Here is a 6,298-nt window from a genome sequence, read left to right as displayed (position 1 = left end):
TGGCAGGTACAAGCAGATCACATGGTGAGAGGAAGCAAGGGAGAGAGAAAGTGCCAGGGTCTTTTAAACAAGCTCTTGTGGGAACCAATAAAGCGAGAACTAACTCATTATTCCCCACTCTCTGAGAGAGAGCATTAATCCATCCATGAGGGATCTGCCTGCATGACTCAATCAGTTTCCAACACTGCCACATTGGGGATCAAATTTCCACATGAGTTTTGGAGGGGACAACACATCCAAACTCCATCAAAGAGATATCTGCAGCCCCCTGTTTATTGCAGCACTATTCACAATAGCCAGGATATGGAATCCACCTAGGTATCCATCAACAGATGAATGGATAAAGAAAATGTAGTACATAAGAAAGAAGGTGGTCCTCTTTCTGTGCCTAGGACAGCCATGGCTCATGGTCCCAAGAAATATGTGAAGCAGGTAGCAGCTCTAAGGCACTGGATGCTTGATAAATTGACTAGCATGTTTGCTCCTCATCCATCCACTGGTCCCCACAAGCTGAGAGAATGTTTCCCTCTTATCATTTTCCTAAGGAACAGACTTAAGTATGCCCTGGCAGGAGAGGAGTTAAAGAAGATTTACATGCAGTGGTTCATTAAGATTGATGGCAAGGTCTGAACTGATAAAACCTACCCTGCTTGTTGTATGGATGTCATCAGCATTGATAAGACTGGAGAGAATTTCCATCTGATCTATGACACAAAGGGTCACTTTGCTGTTCATTGTATTACACCTAAGGAGGCCAAGTACGAGTTGTGCAGAGTGAGAAAGATCTTTGTGGGCACCAAAAGAAACCCTTGCCCGGTGATCCACGATGCTCCCACCCTCCGCTGCCCTGATCCCCCCATCAAAGTGAATGACCCCATTCAGATTGATTTGGAGCTTGGCAAGATCACCGATTTCATCAGGTTTGACACTGGTAGCCTGTGTGTGATCACCAGAGGTGCTAACCTGGGAAGGATTGATATGATCACCAACAGAGAGAGGCATCCTGGCTCAACGTGGTTCATGTGAAAGATGCCAATGGAAACAGCTTTGCCACCTGGCTTGCCAACATTTTCATCATTGACAAGGACAATAAACCATGGATTTCTCTTCCCTGAGGAAAAGGTACCCACCTCACCATTGCTGAAGAGAGAGATAAGAGACTGGTGGCCAAACAGAGCACTGGGTGAAATGGTCTCTGGGTGACACATTAGAAATGTCTGTGCACTTAATTAAAGATAATTAATTGCTTCTTGAAAAAAAAAAAGAAAATGTGGTATATAAACATATTGCAATACTACTCAGCCATAAAAAAGAATGAGATCTTCTCATTTGTGACAACATGGATAAGCCTGGAAGATATGTTAAGTGAAATGTCAGGCACAGAAAAATAAATACTGCATATTCTCACTCACAGGTGGGAGCTAAAATATAAATAAACAACAACAACAATGACAACGATGACGACGACGACAACAACAACAACAACAACAACAAAAGAGTGGGTTTGAGAAGCTTTGCCTAAGACTGGGCAGGCTGCATGAATATTAACAGTGTCCAAGTGAGGAGACAGGGACTTGGAGAAAATGGTTTAGGACACCTGTTCTGGTTGTTTATGACTATGTAACAAACAACCTCAACACTTAGTGGCTTAAGACAAGACCATTTATTATACGTTACAGTTTTGACTGAATGATTTTTCTGCCCCACATGGCATCAACTGAGGTCACTTGGTGGTATTCAGCTGCTGGGTGGTCTGGAGGGTCCAGGATGGCTTCACTCACATGCTTGTGCCTCAGCAAAGATGGCTGGAAGGCAGGCTGGGCTCAGCAGGACCCTTTTCCACTCCACACAGTCTCAAGGGCTTTTCCACTAGTCCCTCCAGCTGGGTCGCTGGACTTCTTCTTTGGTAGCTTGGAGTTCCAAGAGCCCAAGATAGAAGCTGACAGCTCCCTAAAGAAAGGACCAGACCTGACATGCCACTACTTCTGCTGCATTCTTTTGACAAAGCAGACACAAGGTGACCCCATCTTCCAATGGGGAGGAGTGTCAAGGAATTCATGGCCATCTTTAATTCTTCACAATGCTGTTGGGAAGATTGGACCCCAGGCTTTGGGGCTTACAGACTTGGCAAGGTTCTCTGGCTCAAGATTGGTACAGAATCAGCATGGCCATCCACCTTCATGGAGCCATGCAGTTAGGGACAATAAAAATAGTGCTGCCCATCATGGACTTTATAGACTTTATGGACTTTATCAGGAAGGGCTGCCACCCCACCTACTGTTCAACTGTGCCCTGCAAAGAGGCACGTGGCTCAGGGCACCTGCAGACCCCAGAGTCCCCTTGCTAAGTTGTGTACCCTGGGTAGGACCATGCCAAGAGAGGTGGGGCACCTTTTTTCAGTTCCCACAAAGGTGCCTTATGGGCTAACAGAGCTCTTGAACACCTGCCACCCCCCAAACTGGATCGTGTAAGAACATCAGGACCTTGAACTTTAGTAATGACTGATATTTAATTTCCTGCTATCCTTAGGGGATGAGATCTCAGAGCAAGGGTTCCAATGTTTCTTTCCAAACATTTTATGGAGGAAAATCACACCTACTACTCCAATGGCCCAGTGAGGTCTAGGAAGACAAGCAAGTGCTCACCTGCTGCAGTCGTGGTTGCTCCCGCTGTTCTCTTACCCCTCCTCCTGCCCCATGAACTCTGGCTGATGCATATTAAATGCATCTGGGGGGCCAGAGCTATGAGAGCCAACTGCTGGTGACCACAGGGGCCCAATGTCCCCAGGGTCAGCCCAGAGCTGATGGACCAGTCCTAGTAGTTCCTCTTTGGGATTTCATCCCATTCAGATGTCCTCAGGGGGACCTCCTCTGTTCACTGCTAGTCCTTTAACTCAGGGGTCACTGTCGCCTAGTATGTCCAGTGAAAACCCTGCATAGGAGAAGGGCAGGGCAGTGCTGAGCACCATGCATCTTAAATGTTTTCCTCCTGTCTGTCCTGTAGTTGGCTCTCAACTCAGTTTCCATGCAGTTGTGTAATTGTCCTGGACATACAATCGATACCAAGAAGATTGTGTTTAACCTATTGGCAATAGAAGTAGGAGGTGGGCATCTATCAAAATAATGGTAAAGAGATAGGTCACCAGCATGCAGGAGGAAATCACACAGAAACTGGCAGGAGCTGCAGAGCAAATGAGGCTGACCCATTAACACAGCAGTAGAATGAGGAATTAAAGTCTCTCCAACGTACCATCAAAGCTAGCATATTTTATAGATCTCAATAGGTTAAAATCTACAGATTTTCTGTAATCTATATTATGAACCTGTTAGATAATAATTTACAATCCTGCATACTGTTGTGCTGTCAAGACCATGTTAAATTTCCACAATGTTCTACAGTTAATGACACCGTTAACCTTGAAGAGAGAAAACTTATTCACGTAGAGGAGTGGGAGAGGAAAACCCCCAAACAGGCTTTCTAAACTAGTCCTCCTCTGACCATTCTGTTTTAACAGAGGGGGACCCTGTTTAAAATATTAAACAGGCAGACAACAGAGGGAGAGTCTTTGGATTTCCTTAGGAAACTGTTCTCTAAAAGCAGCCGGGAGTGTGGGTTTGTTGAAGCTCTAATTGAGGAAGAGATAAGTTATCCTTCTGAGACCTAGACCAAGAGACTTATTTTCTTCTCAGGGAGGTCATTGTGTAAATGCAAAGGACAGCTACACAGATAAACATGAGATAGTGACACAGATGTTTAAAAATTCTCTAAAACTCTGATAGATGAAAACAACAAAAACTAGTTTTAAAATATTCTTTAAGAAGTACTAAAATATTTGGATACAAATAATAAATCCACTCCATTTTGCTTCAATCTCTTTTCTAAAAATATTATTTTATTATTTTTTAAGTTAGCTCATAATAATTGTACATATTTATGGGGTACGATGTGGCATTTGATACATGTATACAATGTGTAATGATAGAACCAGGGTATTTAGCATATCCATCACCTCAAACATTGTCATCTTTTTGTTCTGGGAAAATCCCCTCTTCTAGTTATTTGAAATTTTACAAAAAACTGCTGTTAACTATAGTCACCTTACAGTGCTATAGAAAACCAGAGATGTTTTCTCCTATTTAGCTGTAATCTTATTGGCTTGTAGAGGGCATGGTAGAAGGCATTGCTATCTGATTGATGAGTTCACAAAAGAATTCCCATAACTGAATGGACAAGTCTTTTGCCATATCTGATCTGGGCATTGGGCAGAGATGCTGAAGGAGTTCTCTGATCAATGGTCTGTGATTCTGAAGAACTGTAAGGAATGTAAGAGGGTAGGTATTTGGAGGCAGGTGAATGCCATTCTAGTGTGTGTGTGTGTGCACGTGTGTGTGTGTGTGCACGTGTGTGTGTGTGCGGGATTCTCCAGAGAAACAGAATCAAAAGAATATCTATCTATCTGTATAGATAAAGAAACAGATTTATTGTGAGGGATTGGCTCACATGAGTATGGAGGCTGAGAAGTCCCACAGTCTTCTGTCTTCAAGCTGGAGACCCAGGAAAGCTGGTGATGCAGTTCACTGGAGGCCTGAGACCCAGGGGAGCTAATGGTGAAAGTTCTGTCTGAGTCTGAAAGCCCAAGAACCAGGAGCGCCCATGTCCGAGGGCAGGAGAAGATAGGTATCCCTGCCCCGGAAGAAAGAGCAAATTAGCTTTTCCTCCTTCTTTTTGTTCTGTGAGGGCTCTCAACAGATTGGATGATTCCCACCCACCTTGGTGAGGGTGATCTTTTTCATTCAGCCTACTGATTCAAAATTCAATCAGTCAATTCAATTCAAATGATGTTTTTCCAGTTATCTGGGCATCTCTTAGCCCAGTCAAGTTGAAATATAAAATTAACTATCACAGTGTGTGTGTGTGTGTGTGTATGTGTGCATACAAGTATGTGTGTATGTATATTGCATATATACCCGTATGTGTATATGTGTGTATTGTGTGTATATGTTTGTATGCATATATGTATACATGAATGTGTGTATTGTGTATCACATACATGTGCCTGTGTATATGTGTGCAGATGTATGTGGATGTGTTTGAGGATGTGTGTATATGTAGGGGTGAGATTCACAGACTTCAGGTGGAGCCTGACAAGTTTCCAGAGCAATTTACTAGTGTAACCAACCAGGCACACCTATACTGTGTGGTTCCTGGGACCTGCAGTTCAAGAGCATCTTCTGCATTTGCATGGCCAGCAGCACCTCCCTCACCCAACCCCTTTCCTAGTGGCCACAGAACTGACTAGGAAGAGCCATGGCCCAACATTCAAGTTAAGGTTGTAAAAATGGCTTTATCCACAAATATTTTTTTTTTATTTTTTATTATTTTATTTTTATTTTTTAATTTTATTTTGTCGATATACATTTTGGCTGATTATTGCTCCCCATCACCAAAACCTCCCTCCCTTCTCCCTCCCCCACTCCCCCCCAACAATGTCCTTTCTGTTTGCTTGTCGTATCAACTTCAAGTAATTATGGTTGTTATATCTTCTCCCCCCCCCCCGGTTTTGTGTGTGTGTGTGTGTGTGTGTGAATTTATATATTAATTTTTAGCTCTCACCAATAAGTGAGAACATGTGGTATTTCTCTTTCTGTGCCTGACTTGTTTCACTTAATATAATTCTCTCGAGGTCCATCCATGTTGTTGCAAATGGCAGTATTTCATTCGTTTTTATAGCTGAGTAGTATTCCATTGTGTAGATGTACCACATTTTCCGTATCCACTCATCTGATGATGGACATTTGGGCTGGTTCCAACTCTTGGTTATTGTAAAGAGTGCTGCGATAAACATTGGGGAACAGGTATACCTTCGACTTGATGATTTCCATTCCTCTGGGTATATTCCCAACAGTGGGATAGCTGGGTCGTATGGTAGATCTATCTGCAATTGTTTGAGGAACCTCCATACCATTTTCCATAGAGGCTGCACCATTTTGCAGTCCCACCAACAATGTATGAGAGTTCCTTTTTCTCCGCAACCTCGCCAGCATTTATCGTTCAAAGTCTTTTGGATTTTAGCCATCCTAACTGGGGTTAGGTGGTATCTCAGTGTGGTTTTGATTTGCATTTCCTGGATGCTGAGTGATGTTGAGCATTTTTTCATATGTCTGTTGGCCATTTGGATATCTTCCTTAGAGAAATGCCTACTTAGCTCTTTTGCCCATTTTTTAATTGGGTTGCTTGTTTTCTTCTTGTAAAGTTGTTTGAGTTCCTTATATATTCTGGATATTAATCCTTTGTCAGA

General features: G+C 42.9%; 1 pseudogene; it reads left to right on the top strand.

Annotated features, from left to right (window-relative positions):
- Positions 1–399: 399 nt before the first annotated feature.
- Positions 400–1,187, top strand: LOC134381162 (small ribosomal subunit protein eS4, X isoform-like; annotated as a pseudogene).
- The last annotated feature ends 5,111 nt before the right edge of the window (positions 1,188–6,298 follow it).

The sequence above is a fragment of the Cynocephalus volans genome, chromosome 6, assembly GCF_027409185.1.
Source record: "Cynocephalus volans isolate mCynVol1 chromosome 6, mCynVol1.pri, whole genome shotgun sequence".
Lineage (NCBI taxonomy): Eukaryota > Metazoa > Chordata > Mammalia > Dermoptera > Cynocephalidae > Cynocephalus > Cynocephalus volans.
Note: the sequence above shows the minus strand (reverse complement) of the source record. Positions and strands in the feature narration are given on the sequence as shown.